Here is a 21,047-nt window from a genome sequence, read left to right on the forward strand (position 1 = left end):
GAACGTCTTGTTCAAGCTTTAAACTTCTATTTAGTTTCTATAACATTAGTACATAGTACACTTTCAGGATTAATGAACTAGAGAGAGGAGGTCTTAGTGGTTAAAGAGGTTGAAGGAAGAAGTGCAGACAGAACATTCAGTACTACAGTGATCACTTAGAAAAGTTACTCACCCTTGTTTAGAAAGACTCTGAACCAAATGGTAGCTAGAGTTCTTATTGTGCAGTTGTTAATACTGCATGACTGATGTGCTTGTTACCCCCAAACCCTGGGCAACTCATTTCCGGCTGAGTCTCCTTCCCTCCTTTCCTCCTTTCCCCATGGAGATTCTTGCTTCCTAAGTCTGGAGCTTGGAGCTAGAAACAGATGTCTGGGTAATTAACTGTAGTCCCAAGAGAAATATCTGGAAGGGTGGAGTTGGTGGAGGATGGGGGAAAGGCCTTTGTTTAACTCATTCTTGTACTCAGACAGCAGAGAGGAAGGGCTCTGTCCAAATAGAGAGATGCAAGTGCTTGCTTGGATGGCAATATCACTGGCTAAGAGCTGGCATCAGGGTTGTCTCATCAAATCTTTAGGACCAGCAAAGGAGGCAGGCAAAGCAGACATTACCTAGAGGAAACTCGGACAGAGAGAGGCAAAGGCTTCTCCTGAAGACATCTGGATGGTAATCCATGAACTCAGAGCTCCAGAGACAAGGCTTGGAGTGCTTTAGGCTGCACCACTCTGCCTTTCAAAGAAGTGGAAGATTTCCAGACTTGAGGGAATACTCTTTTCCAATTTCAACTCCTGACATTGACTATTATTATGTAAAAATTATTTTTCATACATATATTTATGTATGCGTGCATGTATGTATCAAAGCCTCTCAAGCAATGCCCAGAGCTCGAACAGTATTCATGACAGTGTTCAGTCAATCAGGCTTACAGGTCAGTGCAGGACAGGCCATGCAGTAATATTCCAGCCCAGTAGTACTGGGGCCTACAGGAACACATCCAGGGATGCTGGACAGGACCAGGAAGTGCCAGGGATTGAACTGAGGTCCTCATTCATGCAAAACTTTGTGTTCCATCCTTTGATGTATCTTCTCAAGCCCCACCCTTGCTTTTTAAAACACAGTGGGTGCACACTTTGTTCTGAGCTTCAAGCTCTAGTTCTGGTATGATAATGTCTTCTAATATCTCTTTCTAGACCTTAACGTCTAAGTCTAGATTTTGGAGCCCCCTGCTCTGGCCTCTCTCCTTGCTGTTACCTCAACCATCACACTTATTACTTGTTTACTTATCACATGTTTATTTACTTGGTCTCAGCTACTGTGAGATGGTCCAAAGACAAACCTTAGTTATTATTTCTCCTTGCCTCCATCTTACAGCTATATCCAGCGAAAGGTGCTGGGAAATCTGCTTTGAACTAAATGTCCTTGTCCAAGGGTCTTATCCTGAATGGAGTGAGTGCCCCTCTCTTGTGCAATACTCTTTTATCTCCAACTATCCACTTTTGGGAAAGGATTTGCATTCCTCCTAAAGTGTGAGTGACTGAGAGAGACTGGGGGTGAGATCCTTCCTTAGGCTCTCTGCCTTTGTGTGTCCATTGAAACCACCAGTGAACCTTTCTAGCTCTGGGAGTCACACGGGCAGTGTTTGGCATGATGGTGTGTAGGATAACATTGGTTTTTCCATTCTCCCTTGACACAGGGAGCCTAGGTTTATCAGGTTACACCCATCACAGTGCTCCCGAGTCACTCCCATTCCTTTACTTATCTGTAAACTCTTCTCTGTACTCTCTTCCCCAACCAGTCTATCACCTTTTCACCCTAATCAGACTATTAACTTGTAAGGTCAGATTATTCTAGGGACACTGAACTTGTATTGTAAGTTATATATTGCTTTTCTCCTCTCCTTATGTCTTTTGCATAGTTTAAAGCAATGTCCTTTTTCTTCTTCACTGCTGGTGGGAATGCCGACTGGTTCAGTCCTTTTGGAAAACAATATGGACGATTCTCAAAAAATTAGAAATTGAGCTTCCATTTGACCCAGCAATACCACTCCTGGGAATATATCCCGGAGAGGCAAAACGGTATAGTAGAGATGGCATATGTATTTCTATGTTCATTGCAGCACTGTTTACAATAGCCAGAATCTGGAAAAAACCAGAGTGCCCCAAAACAGATGACTGGTTAAAGAAACTCTGGTACATCTACACAATGGAATACTATGTAGCTGTCAGAAAACATGAAGTCATGAAATTTGCATATAAATGGATCAACATGGAAAGTATCATGTTGAGTGAAATGAGTCAGAAAGAAAGAGACAGACATAGAAAGATTGCATTCATATGTGGAATATAATGTAACTGAGAAGTACAGTTGGCAACGATGCAACTTCTGGCAGATATCTCTCTGGACTTAGTTACTAAAATACTAAATTACAGAAACCCAAAACTGAGAGGCCGCTAAGTGTGGTCACTCGACCTCATACCTCTTCATCCTCAGCAATGGAAAACAAATGATCTAATGCTTCCTTTTCAGCAGGTCTGACTTTAGGGGAGAGACTCTCCAAACAATAATAGTGAGTTTTGTTGAAATATTGTATGCAATCAAAGTGAAAGTAAAGTGAAATTTATTAGTTACACAGGCGGGGGGGGGGTAAGGGTGGGGGGCTAGGGGCGTGGGGGGTTAGGGGTGTGGGGGGGCGGGGTGGAGCTATACTGGGATTCTTGGTGGTGGAATATGAGCACTGGTGAAGGGATGGGTATTCGAGCATTGTATAACTGAGATTTAAACCTGAAAACTTTGTAACTTTCCACATGGTGACTCAATAAAAATTTTTTAAAAAAAAGCAATGTCCTTTTTGTATAAATACAAGAAGACAGTTAATATTATGCTTTTGTAACTTGGAAGTTAATTGACTCTGAATAATTTTCACTTCTGGGCATCTACTTTCTCAACTTAAGCCTCAATTGCCCTTAGTTCCTAGCACCCCTAAAGCAGGGTCCCAACGACGGACGGAATGGACCCAGGGCAAGCTGTGAGCTACCCTGGCATCGAAATGTGCCAGACTAAAGCACCACAATACTTAACTATAAGTTAAGAGCATGGTCATAGACAAATTCTGTCATGATCCAAAGGGTGACAGTTGAACAAGAACCCTGCTGGGGTTAGTTCTCTAACTTAACTAACTAACCTGGCCTGAGGACTGTGGTCTGGAATATATAGTGAGATGTCCTCAAGAAGAACCAAACTTTAAGCTTGATATATCTCTTACTGTGCTCATACAAAATGGCACTGCTAGAAAAATTAGAAGTAGATTTACTACAATTATTTGAGTGGATTACTAGCTGAGGAAAGAAGAAAGCTGCACATCCTGGATGGGATCCCACACCTGAGTGCATATCCTAATAATATGGGAATAATCTCCTTAAATGAGATTTTATCCTTGAGTTAATCTCCTGGGGAAGTAGCCTTAACACTTTGTTGATGTGTTAATGTTCAACCCCACCTTTGTATCCCCACCCTACATGATTTCTATATAAACTAGGCTGAACGAGTGGGCTGGGGGCGGGAGGGATCCAGAGAAAGAGAAAAAGAAGGAGAATCAGAGGAGAATGGAGAGGAGATTTGAATAAACTGCAATCGGTACTGACCAGCCTGGCCCTCATTCCTTCCTTAGCCTGTCCATAACCATTGCCCTCCTCAGGGTGGGGGAAGCGGCATGGCCTTTTATATTTTATTTTTTAAATACACAGTGGTGGGAGGGATATTGATGAAAGAAGACTGATGTTCCCCTGATTTATTCGGATGCACAATGCTTAGCAAGGGAGAGGGCGTGCAACACTGAGACCTTCAGTCTCTTATAGCAAGAGCATGTGGGTGCTTGAGTCAGAACAGGGTGTGAGTGTGTGTAAGTTTATGTGTGGGAGGGCTGTGTTTGTAGCAATGCCCCCATACTCAAGCCCCTAAAACAAGAGTGAGAAGGGCAACTCTAGGCTATCTCTTTCTCTTTCAGAGACAAAGCCATCAAAGTAAGGGTCTTTGGGGGATAAAACCAATAGAGTTGGGGCCAGTCACTCTCTGATCCCCCTGTTTCATGTCCTTTCTCCCTTCTAGCATATCTGGGACAACCCTGGTTAGAACTTGTGCCAACTCATAATTTGAGAAGGATCATCAGATCACTGCCAGGCTCCTGGATGGAGCTGCCAAACTTCATAGCAGAGGGCAACCCAGGCACTGAGTAGGCTGGGGAAAAGAACTGAATAAATAACCAAGGGCAGAGGTACAGAAAACCATTCCTTCTCTCCAAAATACCATGAAATTTTAATGGCTACAAATGTGTGCTCAGGTCACTCCATTTCCTGTTCTGGATGGACACACTCTCTTGGTTATGAGCACACTTGTTGATTTTTGTTGCAATATCATTTAGAATATACTCACCACTTCAGGCCCAGGGAGGGACACTGTAGGGCGGGGTTGTCTGCCCTGCAGGGAGCTCAGGCACACTTCACTCCTCAACAGTTCTCAACTTTGCTTTCTCTACCAGCTCCTGAGGGCACATCTAAGTTTTACTCATCTCTGTCTTGTTCTAAATATCTCATGCACTACTTTGCCTGTAGGTCTTATGTAAATGTTTTCTTGAGTGAAAAAATAAGCAAATTAGTGGAATAAAGTGCCAGTTATGACCATATCTTTAAGGAGTTTTCAGTCTATTAAGAGAGAAAACAAAATACTTAAATAAAAAACTTCCAAGTGCTCTGCCAATTTTGTGATTATGTTTTTATGAATATTTACAATTCAGTGTAGGAAGTAGGATACCAATGTGCATATTATCACAAGTGTATATTATCACAAAAGAGAAGAGTTTTGCATTCAACCAATTATTGAGTATCTGATATTTGTCCAATAGCTTTCTAGGCATTCCTGAATTATTGGCTTGTTTTATCTTGACAATAACTTTCTGGTTTTGTGTGCCATTAGAGTTTAATGATAATGGTAGATGTTGTTCATTGAGAGTTGTTCTGTGTCAGGCAATTTGCTAAACTGAGTGATCTCATGTAACTAAAATATAATTTTTCTTTTTTACTGATGAAGAAACCAAGGCAGAAGGAGAGTAAATAACTTGTCTAAGACAAGGTCTTAGTTACTGGTCTTCTAAGGGGCTTGAATCCCATCTGTTTGGCATTAAAATCTGGGTGACCTCTACTTCCTCTGTATATGGGATGTCTATGGGATCTGAAGGCATGTCAATGTTTGGTTCTTAGTCCATCACTTTATGCTTTGTGATCTTGGGAATCTTGTGTTCTATGTGATTTAGAAAACAGGATTAGTAACCACATTCTACAAAGACTTTTGTAAGGATTAAACGAGATTACCTCTCTATAGGTGTATTTGTGTGTATTGTTAGGTGTGCATACACACACATGTGCGTGTTCCACAGTAGGTGTCAGTGCATGTCAGCTCTCTTTGTTTTAAAAAAGTAGCAGTGTTGAAGAATGGACCCGCACAAACACACTCATCCTCCCACCCATCCTACTGTACCACCCTCCCCTGCCTCTGGCAAGATTCTATCATGTTTCCAGTCACTTTCAAATATTAGATGCTTTATTTTCAGGTATTAAAAAAGCAAGATGGATTAAATCAATACTTTCATTTCACATCCAATTTAAGCTTTACTCTTTCTTCCTGCTTAGTCACTGGCAGTGGGGTGGGGCTCATAGTTTATTTCTCAGAACTTCCTGTTCCATCCCTCCCACTAGCCCTGTCTGAAATGCCTCTGGGACTGTTGTGGGGAGGAACAAGGGCACTCACAGCTGACTCTAGTGCTGTCAGAATTTGCTAACAGGGTATTCTGCATACTTTATGGTCACCTGCTTGCTCTTTCCTCCAGCAGATGCTTTTTTTTTAAATGTAGGAGTACTGCTATTCATTCAGCCATTGATTAAGCTGATTGAATTGGGCATAAGCTCCACATTACTTTTTTTTTTACTTCAGAATGTTAATTTTATTTAATTATTTTTAATTATTTTAAAAAATCACTGTGAGATAGAGTTACAAAACTTTCCTTTTTGAGTTTTAGTCATACAATGATCAATCATCCAACCCTCCACCAGTGCTCATCTTCCACCACCAAGAACCCCAGTATCCCCCCCTACTCCCCAGCCCTCTCCCTGCCTCTATGGCAGACAATCTCTCCATACTCTCTTTTGTATTGTTTGTTTTGAATTGAATAAGCTTCAAGAGTGGCTGCATGCTCATAGAACTCCAAAATTTCAGATAATTAGGGTCTGGAGAAATCTCTGCAGTGAGCTGCTCTGTTCGAAGACTCTTTTGTGCATCTCTGGACCATGGCCGCCAAGGAGCTTAAGTGGCAGCCGGAGGCAGCTTGTATGCATAACCTCCAGGGTTCTATGGGGACAGGGGAGGAGAAGGCCCGGAACATCCCCTATCCCTTGAGGCCTGAAGTTTGCCGTCACTGAACCTGCGTACCTACACTTCTCATTGTGTTCTGAAAGTTAGCAACCATGGGGGTTTTTAGGGGGCAGGTGGAGTGATGATGCCTACCCCCATCTGAGGCACCTCTGTGAAGTTGGCCTGGTTCACTGCAGTGAGCTGCTCGGTTTGGAGATTCTTTTGTGTGTCTCTGGATCATGGCCCTTGTTTCCATCTTTTCCAGAGAAATAAACTATTGGCATATGCCCTGCAGGAAGTGTCCGCTCACCCACAGCGCACTACACCTCTGGCCCTAACTGAGGTTTTTGATCTCTAAATCTAAATCTTTTGATCTCTAACCCTCTATTCCAGAGATTTATGGGTCTCTGGAATAAGGCCAATATATGAGCTTGTATAGCTGAGCCAGAGGTGGTTTGTGGATGTGGTTCCCACATACCTAACTTTTGGCCGTTTAATTTCTTGGTTAACTTGGCCCCAAGTTTTTTGGGTCCAGCCAAAGGCACAGAGGCAAATTTGGGGTATCAGGAAGTCTGAAGACACCATCAGGCTGCTGAGGCACTCGCCCCGCAGGTACAGGTTGACCTGCTGGCAGAACCATACCCTCTTCCTACAGGTGCTTCTGTGGGTTATTTAATGATTTCCCTTATGATGACCAACACAGGAGTTTCAGAGAGACCTCCAATGACTGACTCAATGCTCCTTCTCCAGCATTTCCCCTCTGCCTCTCTCCTGGAGCACCTGTACCTTAGAATATCCTCCTCAAGACATCTCTCATTAAGCTTCTTCAATGGCATCCACTTTTCCCCTAGGCCCAGGCATGCAGGCTCCCTATGCAGGTGACTCCACCTGCCGCTTTGTCTTCAGTTAGCTTAGCTATGCCAGGTGGGAACTAGATGTGAGTTTCCCATCTCCAACGCCCTGAGCTCTCCAGGATGCAATTCCTCTGAAAGTAAATGGTGCTCTAGAAACTCTTTCCTGCTTTGTTCAGGTCCCTCAGGAGAAAGATTTTTCTGCTTTTTTTGTTGTTGTTTGTTGGGTTAGTCTACATCATGTAAAAATGTGTGTGTGTGTGTGTGTGTGTGTGTGTGTGTGTGTGTGAACTTGAATTCTGGTCTGTCACATGCAAATCAAGTACCCTATTGTACTACTGCCTGTCCCTGGAAGTGATTCTTTTGAAGACTGAGATGTGATAAAGATGAGATACAATGATCAGGGGCTGGAGCGATAGCACAGTGGCAGGGCATTTGCCTTGCACTCGGCCAACCCAGGTTCGATTACTCCCCCCGTCTAGGAAAGCTCGGCAAGCTACCGAGAGTATCTCACCCGCATGGCAGAGCCTGGAAAGCTACCCGTAGCATATTCAATATGCCAAAAACAGTAACAACAAGTCTCACGGTGGAGACATTACTGGTGCCCACTCGAGCAAACCGATGAGCAATGGATGACAGTGTCAGTGACAGTGACAATGATCAGGATCCTTTCCAGGCCAACAGTTTTCAGCAAAACCCTTCTTTGTCATCTTGATTAACCATTAACTTTCTCTTGTATATGAGATTGAGATGCATATTGCAGAAGAGGTCACAGACACAAATCCCTATATCTTGGCAAAACTTGCAGAGATGTGTCTAAGCATCTTTAGAGTGTTTGGGAATTTAATGATCTTTTTCTCAATTTGGAGATCTTCATGCAAACTCAAAAATTAAATTTAACGTACTGTTACAGTTTTCTTTCTCTGTCTCTCTCTTACTCTCTGTTTCACTTTTTTTTCTTTTCACAGAAGCAATGCGCATCATTTTCAAAGTCAACTGGTATCAAAATACTGGCAGTTCCCTCTCCTACCCACCCTATCTCTGTCCCTTTTCTCAGAAATAATGACTTGCAACTCTTTTGGTTCTGTATTTTGACAATTGGTCCTTATTTCTGAAAGTCTTTATTTTGACTCACTTCCTGGTTTTAACAGATATGAGCTGTTATGCACACATGATCTTCCCAGTGCAGGAGAAAAGAGTTTAGCTCTGTGCTCCCTCCCAAACTGCACCCTCCCCAGCTTCAGCTACCACCTTTTCCCACCTCCCTACAGAACCATACATTTCCAGATGAGTGTGTCTGTCATTGTTACTATGTAAATCTTAAAAATGAAGCCATATAATGTATTGATTATATTCTCGAATCACCCATCACTTTCCATAGACTCAATCATTGCTCATTTTAGTTGTTTGCTTAGTATGCAATATATCAACAGTTCATATTTAAATTCCCTTCAATAAAATCAAAAGCAAGAGATAACCTATCTATTCGGCGTTGGTTTCCTTGGTTTTGTCTTTTCTGAGTATAGTACTTCTAAGAGTTCCTTCAGGCACCCTGATCTCTCTACAGGGCCCCTGATCAAAAACGAAGATTTTCCCTTGACTGTTATCCTAAGAAGTCATTGTTTGTTTGTGTTTGAATTGATTTTTATTTCATTTTGGTGGAGCAGTTCTCCAGAGCTTTTGGGGAAAAGCCCATAGCAGGTAAAATGTTCAGATTTTGCTGAAAAGATCAGAGATTATAATAGAAAGTTTGACTGCAAATAGAATTCTAGGTTAGAAGCAATTATATTTTTCTGGGAATATAATTTTATCAATTTACTTGGAGAGGGTCCTCCCAAATAGAGTTCAGGGAGTCCTAAAAGGTCACTCTTGGCAATTCTCAAACAACTGGGCAGGTCCTAGGGATTACTGCCCCCATGCACCATCTCTAAGAAATTTTAAAAGTATTGACTTTTTTCTTATAACTTTCAATATTTCTGTGGACCAACATAATTCCATTTTCATGTCAATTTTTTTTTTCTTTCTGGGTCACACCCAGCAATAAACAGGGCTGACTCCTGGCCCTCAGGAATCACTCCTGTTGGTGCTTGGGGGACCATATGGGATGCTGGGAATCGAACCTGGGTTGGCCGCGTGCAAGGCAAATGCCCTACCCGCTGTACTATCACTCCATCCCCTGATGTCAATTTTTATGCACTTTTCTGCTCATTTTTCTCTTCCATTTTTGTTATTTTGAAGTTTGTTATTCTGAAGCCATGTACATTGTTATGTAGTTCTTTAAAAATTCATTGCCATGGACCTGCTCTGTGTTCTATCGTGTCTTTTTTGTCTGGAATTTTTATTAGCTGGAGAATGAACCTCTAATTGACCTATTTTATATCCTTTACTATTCTTATTACCTGAGAAATATCCTCACATTCTTCTGATGCATGTTTTGAGACTTTTATCTCTGCTGTTAATTTTTAAAGTTTCTTTTATGTTTTTCCATTTTTATTGTAGTATGCTCTTATTCTAGAGACAAGTCCTCTTCTCTTAGGAGATTATGGTCCTATATTTCTTTCTGCTTTGTTCATTGTCTATTTCCTTAAAGTAACTGTTTCTATCTGCTCTTTTTAATATAGAAATACTATCTCTTAGTATTTATGCTCATATATCATCTCTATGCTTCTAGTAAAACTTCTCATCCAAGGGGTTCTTGGTCTCATTATTTACTCTTATCACACATCTGCTTGGAGGTGAACTTAGTTAATTCTGGTGTCTCCAGGTCCTATTTAAATGTATTCAGTGAATAAACTTTACCTAAAACTTGCATGGGGTAGAGGGGGTGCTATTTCACAATGTTTGGACTAGTGGAAAAGAAAATTAAAAACCCTTTTAAAATTTGAGTACTTTTCTCTCTTTAACCCCACTTTGTTATTTTTATGCCTTTATGTTATTTTTAATGTTATTACATCTTGCCCCCAGAAGTACCTGGAGGTCGCTCAGTCTTGTATTTCTTGATAGTTGGGGACAGTATTTTGGCTTGACCCCCTGGGACACAATCTTGGTTTACTCTATTAGGCAGCACAGCCCAGGAGTGGGAGCAAGGTGGGGGAGGAGAGGAAGTGAATGCAGAGGTGCTGCTGGGCTGGCTCGCTTCCAGAGCTGACTTTCAAGGGCAGACAAGCATGTGTGTACAATATGTCAGAGAGGAAAATGGAAACGTTTTCTCTTGTTCTTGTTGCTCAAAGGTTGGCCCATCTGGAATTTCACTTCCTCATAGCTGCTGACTGCTGTATTGGGTGCTGACAAGCCCTGCCCCGCCCCTGTGTGGGCTCCTTTAGGGCAGGGGATCCAGGCCATTGTTTTAGGGCAGCAGCAGGATAGGTGTGAGTTAAAGTGCTGCTGGATTGTACCCACACAAATCCACTTGGGCTCCATGCCTAGCTGGGCATGGCACATTGGATATTGAGGACCAAGGAGTGAAGTGTGAGAGCCAGATGCACAAGCAACCTTGGTACTGGTGGGAATCAGTGGCCAGCTCAGCCCCTACTGCTGAAACTGGGGTAGCACTGCCTGCTACGACTTTCTCTGCTGGTTTCCAGTTTTAAAGATTATGTTGGTATTTCTCACTTGCTGTGATCTTTGCTTCCATTATTTTTTTTGTCCTCCTGGATTTATATTTTTTTAATAATTTTCAGCCATTTTGGGAAATGTGAGTATTGAGATGTGGGTATTAACTCACATGTAAAGTGTCATAAATCAATGTCCATAGCCACTAATGTGAAATGACTTTAATGAATTCCTAGTCTCCTTTGCTCACATCTTTCATTCGCACACTTCAAACTCTATGGTAGTTTTTTGGTTTCTCTGCTATGAAAGTCATATCTTTTGGCCAAGAGTTTTCTTGGCTGCCAGCTGCACTTGGAAGATCGAGTCTCTTTCAGAATAGGGGCAAGAGGTTCCGGACAGCAATATCACAGATCCTGGGATCTCAGACAGGACTCATGGCATCTGTTTGATGTCCACAGAGGATAATAAGATGCAGGTAGAACTTTCTAGGATAAAGAAAAGCCAAAAGGAGAATGAGAGGGAGGAGAGAGCTGTGAGTTCACATTGGCTGGTAGCTTTAATAGACTGTTTGGGGTAATCTATGTGTGATGTTGTTGGAGAAGCTGTTTGAGCACCTTGAGCATCAGGAAAAGTCCATGGATCCACATGCAGTGAGAGGATTGAGCCATGTCTAAATCCATTCAAGAGTGTTTGAGAACCTCAGTTTAGTGTTCTGGAATGGATGCTAGAGGAAGAAGATATAGAGCCTATGAAGAACTTGAGGAATTAAAGTAAAGAACTCAGACCTGGAATTGAACTCAGACCCGGATGACTCCAAAAGAGACTTAAAGGTTCTCCTAGCAGTACCTGGCCTGAGGGTCAGCTTACACATGCTCCTTCCAGGTAGCAAGCATCTTTGAAGAGTCATTTGAGGGCCATCTCTTCCAGGAAGGCTTTATTGCCATCCTCCTTGGTTAAATCAGGAACTCTGCTTCTGCGCTGCCATATTCTCTGGGCTTGGATCCATATATTAAACTGCATTGTCGGTATTGAACTTGTCTGAAAGCTTCTCTGACAGAATCTTTGTTTTATTTAATTCTGGGTCTCTGGAGATTAGCACAGGGTTGGCCATAGTAAGTGCTCATAAATGTGGATTGTGTTATTGAATAAGTCTAAAGAGTGCATTAAAATCTGTTTGCTGACTTTCTCTGACAATGATCAGCTGCCACAAGCTGGAGCAGGGGAAGAATTAAAAGTTGCAGCCTCAAATCAGGAGTGAACAAGGTGGTTTTTGGAACAAGACCAGGTCCAAACAGGTTCTGTGGCACTCTGGCTGGACCAAGAGACAGTCCTCATAGATACGGAGGATAATCGTAATTATAAATATTATTTGTTGGTTGCAGAGAAAGTTCATATTCTTATATTATAGAAGCCCTCTGTGGTATGGGGGGACTGTGTTATTTTACCCACTCTCCTGAGAAGTTCACTGAGACTCAGTCACACGAAGATACTTGAAATAAGATCCAGAACTTGGCCTCTTATACCTAACTCCTCATTCAACAAGTCTCAACTTTGTTCAAGCTCCCTCCTGATGCATAGGCTAGCCAGGACTCACCACAGTGTGTATTGGTGCATAGACCCCAAAAACTGGAGACCTTAAGTTTTGACTTTACTCTAGGTCTGGGTCTCCTCAAAGCACTGACTTCTAGGTCATCAAACTACAGAAGCTGCTGGAGGAGGGTGAAAAAAATTAAGCATCTACTTGACAGCTCCCATTAAGTGAAATATGAGGTGAAACAGAACGAAATAAAACTGGGAATGAGATGACAGGGTTTTTCTATCTGACAGAAAACGTTTGAAAGCCATTGGCCTGATTGCCACCCATTCATCACCTGTCTTGGCTGGTCCAGACCCTCTGCAGGTCCCTTCTTCACACTCCCAGAGAGAAACACCCTTGGACAGGCTGTCCCTGCCAAGCAGTCCAGAAAATCTCCCTACACCATGCATAAGCCATAGGACCCCAGGTCCCCCCAATTCTTAATTCCCAGAACTAAGTTTCCCTTCTCAATAATGTTGTCAAGTCAGTCTCATTCAGTATCTGGCTCCTAGTTCAAGGGGCCTAGAAAAAGTTTCTCAGGCCATAACCCTATCTCCTGCCTGTCTTAAGCCATCCTTGGTTTGTAGGGACATGGGTGGGCTTCCTGATCACCACAGACCCCTATCCCAAGCCAAATTCTTCCTCTTCCATGAGAGTGAGCACCACAGAGTAACCTGAGAATCTTGGGGTGCATAGAACTCTAAAGGCCAAGAGAATGAAGACAGGAGCAGGCAAACAGGCTTCTGCTGTTAGGGGGCCTGCATCTACTTCATAAAGTGCTATTTCAGTCTGAGCTTATGAAGACAGCAAGGAGAATGGTGTTACTCTGACTTCTCCACCCCTACCCACCATGGTACAGACAAGCTCTTACGTCACTTGCCACAGGGATTCTTGAATAAACCCCATTTCCAGGAGTTTAGGACAAAACCTAAATCCTTGACAGTTCACATTCATCTGACCTGCATATCCTCTCAATTTCCTCTTTGGGGGACTATGCTCTTTCCATTTTTTTGGGAGGGGTCACACCTGGCGATGCACAGGGGTTACTCCTGGCTCTTCACTCAGGAATTACTACTGGCGGTGCTCAGGGGACCATATGGGATGCTGGGAATCGAACCCGGGTCAGCCGCATGCAAGGCAAACACGTACCCGCTGTGCTATAGCTCCAGCCCTGCTCTTTCCATTCTTGTCACACTACCTTTCCTTAGATCAAGGTCATTCAATTCTAGAGTTTTGTCAAGAAAACCTGGTGAGAACAAAGTTTGGAGAACAATAGCCTAAAGGTAATTTTTAAACCACCATTCCTAGGTCTGTCTTCCTACTTCCTTGACTTTCTTTGGCCTTGTTTTCTGTTTCTTAAAAGTTACAAGTTGCTTCCAGTGCTGGGAATCTTTCTGGGAAACTACTTTCCCACCCTCTGTTAAGCATCCCTACACCAGCAAGAAATTCTTGAACACCAGCAGAGTGTCTGAGAATTCAACTCTGTAGCTTAAAAAAATTATTATTTTATTGTAGTTGAGGGAAAATGGTTACAATAATGTTTACATTCATGTTTGTGTCATACAAAATTATTGTTCCTCCAACACCACCAGGATGCCGAAGACCCTCCACCACTGTCCTGGTGTCACTTTTAGTCCTGGTCTTTTTTCCCTCCCAACACTCACACCGCTATAGCTTGGTAACCTCAATTTTATATTCAAAGTCCAAGGAATTGTCATCATTTGATCCTCTCCTTCCCTTTTCTCTGCTTTGTAGAAGTACAGAAATACAACACATACTAGTGAGAGCATCTGGCTGATATTCGTTACTCCATTCTCACACTCCCTGTTGGAGATGATATTGATTTCAGGGGTTAAAGACACACCTAAGATTGTCCTCAACCTCAGACACAGCTGCAAGTTCCTGTGGTCTCCTGGGCTTCGGAACAGCCAGCTATAGCCTGGAGGCTCCCACACCCCCTCTTCACACTTCAGGTGCCTGAGGCAAGCCCAGATTGTTGTCTGTGCTTCTGACAACTGGTCATAAATCAGAGGTTCCCAGGATACACCCTCCACAACCAGGTTTGATTAATTTTCTAGAGCAGCTCACAGCACTCAGGAAACCTGTTTACTCACTATATTTCCTATTTATTATGAAGCAGATGACACAGATGGTGAATTTGCAAAGGCCAAGGTATGGGGAAAGGTATAGAGCATATATGCCCTTTCTAGGTATGCCAAGATCCCCCAAATACTCACATGTTCACCATCTGAAAGTGATCCTCTTTGGTGTGTGAAATCCACCTCTACTCACCCTCCTCTCTCCCTTGGAGGTCTGGAGTGGCACCAAAGAGACACCTCTATACTCTCAACACTTAGAAAATTCCAAGGCTTTAAGAAGCTGTCAACCTGGAACTGTGGGCAAAGACAGGCAATATATATTTTGGATTTCTGGTGACCAAAGTGTTAATTGCTTATGAAAAACAAAGTCATATATTCCCACGAGATACTTAAATCTTATACATTATTCACTTCTAAAGCAAAGATTTCTTTGTTCTGCGTAAACTTTGTCAAGCCAGCTTGGTCAAGTACTTTCAACTTCTTTCCCTGTAAGCCTCCTGTGGGGCTTACACAGGTTATCACAATTATCAAAGTTGAATTCTATTAATTTTATGACTATTTGGCCAATAACAACTGGAATAGAGTTTAAATGAGGGAAAGTCACATCCATTATTGGTTCACCTCTGCATTCTCACTCTCTATTCCTGTGACTTGTATTATTAGAAATTAGATCAAAATTTGTTGCATACAAAAATGTCTCAGCCTGGTTTGGGTCCATGCCTGACCCTATCACTGGCAGCCATGAAATCTGACATTTAAGAGGAGGCAGAGAAAATCTATCAACTTGCACAGGCAATGGATACTAACCACAGCTGGGGAGTTTTCCTATCAAGTTTGGATGCCAGGTATGTTGGAGGTTTGAAATGACGAGACTTGTGTGTCCCCTAGATTTTCAAGATTAATAAAATAGCCTATATGGGAATAAAGAAAACATGGAATGATGGAAGTTGGACTGTAAAATCTCATTCTTGTGTCTACTGGTATAGTGGAGGTCGATTCACTCACTCAATGAATACTCACTTAGTGACTCCTATAATGTAAATCTCTAGCAATTAGATATCAGCAATTAGGAGGATGCATAAAGGAACAATTCCTTATTACATTTTTCTTCTAGTTTGCTTATCACAATAACTTTGGGTACATCAATATTCCCCAGCTTCTCAGTCCAACAGCTTAGAAATCTTTTTTTCCTGTGGGTACAGAGTAATATTCTTCACAAATCTGAGGGCCACTCATCTCTCTAATAACATTCCCAGTTCCATCAATGGAATTCTGCTGCATCTCCATTGTCCATAGTCTGAAGAGCAGCGACAGAAGCAGAGTTGTCTTCAGTTCGGACCTAAGACTGAAGATCCAACCCTCTGAGTTCTTTCTTAGAGGATCTCCAAGCCTCAGGGAAGGACACACTTCCTACTTCCTTAGCATAGTTCCTGAGGCAAGGAGAAAGGGAGTAAGGAAGGGAGGGGGAGGAAAGGCGGGAGGGCGGGAGGGAGGAAGGAAGGTAGGAAGGAAGGAAGGAAGGAAGGAAGGAAGGAAGGAAGGAAGGAAGGAAGGAAGGAAGGAAGGAAGGAAGGAAGGAAGGAAGGAAGGGAGGGAGCAAGGGAGCGAGGGAGCGAGGGAGCAAGGGAGGGAGGGAGCAAGGGAGGGAGGGAGCAAGGCAGAAGGGTGGGAGGGAGAAAGGGAAGAAGGGAGGGAGGAAGGAAGAGAGGAAAGAAGGAAGGGAGGAAGGAAGTCTGAAGGAAGAAAGAAAGAAAGAAAGAAAGAAAGAAAGAAAGAAAGAAAGAAAGAAAGAAAGAAAGAAAGAAAGAAAGAAAGAAAGAAAGAAAGAAAGAAAGAAAGAAAGAAAGAAAGAAAGAAAGAAAGAAAGAAAGAAAGAGAGGGAGGGAGGAAGGAAGGAAGGGAGGGAGGAAGAGAGGAGGGAGGAAGGGAGGGAGGAAGAGAGGAAGGAAGCGAGGAAGGGAGGAAGGGAAGAAGAAAGGGAAAAGAAGTGAGGGAGGAAGGGAGAAAGGGAGGAAGTAGGAGAGAGTGAGATAGGGAGGAGGAAGAAAGGAAAGGAGGGAGAAAGGGAGGAAGGAAGGAGGGTAAAAGGAAAAGAAGAAGAAAAGGAGGGAGGAGGAAGATGAAATTTATTCCTGACCTAGGCTGGGCCATTGCCTAAGTCCCTGCTCACCCTCCTATTCCTATAAAGGGCTTCCTATAGAGCAGAAATGCATGGAACACATGGATTTTCTTTTCTACAATGAGATCTCATTTGTCTTCCCTGTCTAAGATGAACATCTGTTGAACCAAATTGATAACAATAGGGGAGCTGTTATTGACATGGTGTAGGATGTCTCATCCCTCCAGATGCTTAGGAACTTAGTCCTGGAGACACTTCCTGCAAAGTGGGGGAAGCAAGAGCCAGTGGGCAGGTGAGGTGATGGTTTGGATGGAATTCTTAGTTACTGAGACCATTAGCTCTTGAAGTTCTCCCTCAGTGCTCATCACTTTCCATTTGTTTCCCTTTTGTCTCCATTCAATTCATATTACTCTCGCTCCCTCAGCAGGTCCCATGCTCCAGGGTTCCATTCCAGTTCCAACCTGCCTGCATATTAATCTTGACAATGCACCTGTGATTTCGCTCACTCTTACTCCAGCAACAGATCCTGGCACTCCTATCTGTGCAATGCACTGACTTGTTGACAGCAAAAGAAGAATTGAGAGTGAGGCACACTGATTTATACTTCCGGTGGCCACTGATCAAGTTGGGCTCAGGTGGGTAGCTCAGGTAACGCAGGTAACTCAGGAGACAGGGGCTGCAATGTTGGCTCTGAGATTTTATCTTTTGTGGCTACATGACTCCTTGTTTCCTCTAAGAGAGAGTGTGTGCTGTTGTTGTGGGGGTGTTCTACATGTCCCTACCTGATGTCAAAAACCTACATAAGACTGGCATAAACATGGCCCCTGGTCTTGGCAAATTTTCTCTTGGGGAAGGTGCTCAGACCACCTAAATTGCAAACCCCTGAAAGGCAGGCTTGTTAGAGGCATTTCCGCTTCTGCAGACCCAGCGCTGAAGTGCATGTCTCAGCCCTTCACAAACCCCAATTTCTATGTAAACCCAAATTCCCAGTGTTAACAAACATGTGGCTGGAAACTCCAGGCCCTGGAAGACAGTGTGAAGTCCCTGTCCAGGACTGCGCAGCTCTCTTGTGGGGCTGCTTGTGCCTTGGAGAATGAGTCACCACACCCATGGCATCTACCCAGTCCTGCCCACACTCAGAGGCCCAGAACTTGTAGGACCAAACCTCCACAGTAGAGAATGTCCGATGGAGAAGACAGAGCAGAGAAGCTGTGGGTGGAATGAAAGCAATTTGGATCCTGGCAGTCCATAGATGTCTGTTTTTGCACATGTGACTCTGCTTCTCTGAGTGTTAGGTCTTGTCTCTAAGATGAGGGAAATGAGAGTGGCCTCCCAGGACAGCTGGGATCATTCCTGAGGGCTTAGCAAAGTCAACTTTCTTTTTTACCCCCCAAAATTTTTATTGGGGAAAGGGAAAGAAAAGGGAAACTCCCCTTTCTGTGGGCAAAGAGGACTAGAGCCAAGAGTGAGCACTGCCAGAATCTTTGGGGGAGGCAGCAGAGAGCAGCTGTACCCATGCACAACTGACCTCCCTCTGTACCGCTGTGGGTGGTAACCAGGATCCACCTTGCTGCCTGTGTGCGCTCTGCATTCAGTGGCTTGCCACAGTCTCTGTGGCCTGCATGTGTCCTCCAGTGGCCAGTGACCTGCAGACTTCTGGTACCTGCCTATGCTGCCTCCTCCCCCTCCTCCCTTGCTCAGCTGGGGCTCTGCAGCTGGGGACCCCAGGATTCTCCATGCCCTTGCTCCACAGGCCTGCAATCTGTGGGCACAGGAAGGCAGCATGGTACCAAGTATATCTTTAGCTTCACTGGCCCTCCTGAAGGGGGGCCCCCCAGCAGACAGTCAAGCAGCTTGTCCACATTCAATGGAAACATGGCAATTGACTCCCATCTGGCCTATGGCTCTGTCAGCCCAGCCAATTGGCTCCATGTCAGCGAGGTAATTGCAGGGGTGCATTCCTGTCTCACAGCTCGAGCCCCACTGAGATGACAGTGATCACCATTCAGAGCTTGCTTTCCCTGCATGGGATGAAAAACCCTCTGCTAGCCTAAGACTTCAAGTTGAAGGACTGGAAAAGATCTGGAGACTTGCAGACAATACCGAGTCACTGTGAGGGGAAAAGAAGTGATGGAGACTCAGCAAGATGGGAAATATAGGGGGCTAAAGGCAGAACAAACTGAAGATGTTTGAAATAAAAAGGTTTGTCAAAGAATAGGTGGGGGACAGAGGCACAGTTTCCCCAAAGAAAAACAGAAGAGAATAAACTACCCAGAATAGGCTTCTGGAAGATTCCATCATGCAGAGAGATTTTGAACATTTACCAAACATCCTCTCCTTGAATGTTTTCTCCAATAGGACTTGATTGTCATCATCAACTTTAATTTATTCATTCCTTGGATTTTTAGGCCATACTCAGCTGTGCTTAGGACTTACTCCTGGCTCTCTGGTCAGGGATCACTCCTGACAATGCTTGGGGGACCATATGAAGTGCTGAGGATTGAACCTGGGTCAACTGCATGTAAAGCAAGTACCTTTCCATTGTACTATCACTCTAGCCCAAGAGTCAATTTTTAGAGGTGTTAAGGAAATGTTTACAGTCACTGATCCAGGCATATGATTGGAGCCCATGTCTGACTTGAGGGTCTGTTCTTCACCAGTGTGTCCAGTAGATGAGACTGGTCCTGCGAGAAACAGAGGGGACAGAGGACTGGAGGGAGATCTCCCTCATGGCTCCATTCCTCTGAGTTCTTTGAGGCTAATACTTTGTCTCTTTCCCTGGCAAGACGGCTCTCTACAATGGGCACCATTGATTCAAGTGTCAGGGCTGAATTACAGTGCTTGTCTCAAATGTATGTCATGCAAATAGAGTCTTCACACCACTGCCACAGCTCCTGACATGCTTCCCATAAGCACCCACCACCACCAGAGCTCACAGATTCAATTTACTGTTTGGAAATACCAGCTCTGTTCATGTCATTAACCTAATTGAACAGGACAACTTTTCTGAGAAAGGAGCTGGGGGCTGAGGAGAATTGGAAAATAATAGTTCTGGTTTTGTCTATTTCTTCACATCCTGACCTAACACTGCCCACTTTTCTTTTCTGGAACACTCAGCAGCCCTCATCAAGGATGCTGTTGATAAATGCTTGGCACACAGAGGTTTATTCTTGCTAATGATCTGCACCTCCAAAAATCTCAGGCCCTGATAGAGAGCCTCATTTCAGCTTTCTACGTTTGTTGAAGCTGCAACCAACAGAAGCAACAAGAAAGGCATTTCCAACAACAGGGGCTTGCCTGTGTAGACAGCAGTCATAACTCATGCCTTTGGCGTCTGGATGTGGCCCCTCCCAGCCCCACAAAACCCTCTGTCTCCATAAATCTCTGGAGCAGTGTGGATTTATACAGGAGTACGGATTCTCCTCTCTGGGGTGGAGGGGCACTTGATTACCTCTGTCACTTTGGAAAGAGGAGTATGGGGTTATGCTATGTTATGTTATATTGTACTACGATATAAATTGGTATATGTGAATAGTCGGATTAGAGCCTCATGGGGCAATGTCTGCAGGAAGCTATAGAGTGGATACCAGTCCATCCCCAATCAAGAGATATGTTGGGGAATGAAGCATGAGGGTGTCAATTTTGGAAACCAAGGGACTGGCAAAACAGCATATTGGTTATTGCTATTGTGAAGCTCTTTGCAGATATGTTGTCTCCTTTTTTTTTTTTTTTGAGAGGGACATACTTGGCTGAGCTTAAGGCTTACTCCTGGCTCTGTGCTCAGTTATCACTCATGACAAGGCTTGGGGGACCATCTGGGGTGCCAGTGATTGAACCCAGAACAGCTGCATGTGAGGCAGGTGCCTTAATCACAACACTGTCTCTTTGACCTTAATGTCTCTTGAAAGGGGCAGGTACCTTCTAGAACACCTGTCCATGGTTAGGACAGGGTATCCAGGGAAGCATGTGTGCTATCATAGTGCCAACTAGTGAGTGAACTAGCACATTATTCCCATGCCAATTGGTAAGCAAAGTTAGTGGTGCTGAGACCACAGGCCCCATTTGATGATGGCTGGAGTGTCCGCCACGGTGGGTGATGGGATCTAGGGATAACAAGGGGTAGAGGTGAGGGAATCCCAGCAGCTGCTGACCAAACTCAGACTGAAGAGGTATTGATAGTTGTCTCCCCTCCTCTGGAGCAATTGGGCTTGATGGGATGTTGAAACAGGTCAGCACAGTCAGGGCTGGCAGTGGCATTAAGGCACCTAACTGGCAGATCAGGTGTACTGGCATCAAAGGCACACACAGCTCTGGTATCATTTTTGGGCCAAGCTCCTGACCCCAGAGAGGTCCTGACTAGGAAGAAAACAAGCAGGAAAGTCATCAGAAGTTTGCCGCAGTGGCTGCGCGATCACAGTGCAAGAGGCCCATCATTTAGCTGGTGACAGCTGTAT

Source organism: Sorex araneus, chromosome 5, assembly GCF_027595985.1.
Source record: "Sorex araneus isolate mSorAra2 chromosome 5, mSorAra2.pri, whole genome shotgun sequence".
NCBI lineage: Eukaryota > Metazoa > Chordata > Mammalia > Eulipotyphla > Soricidae > Sorex > Sorex araneus.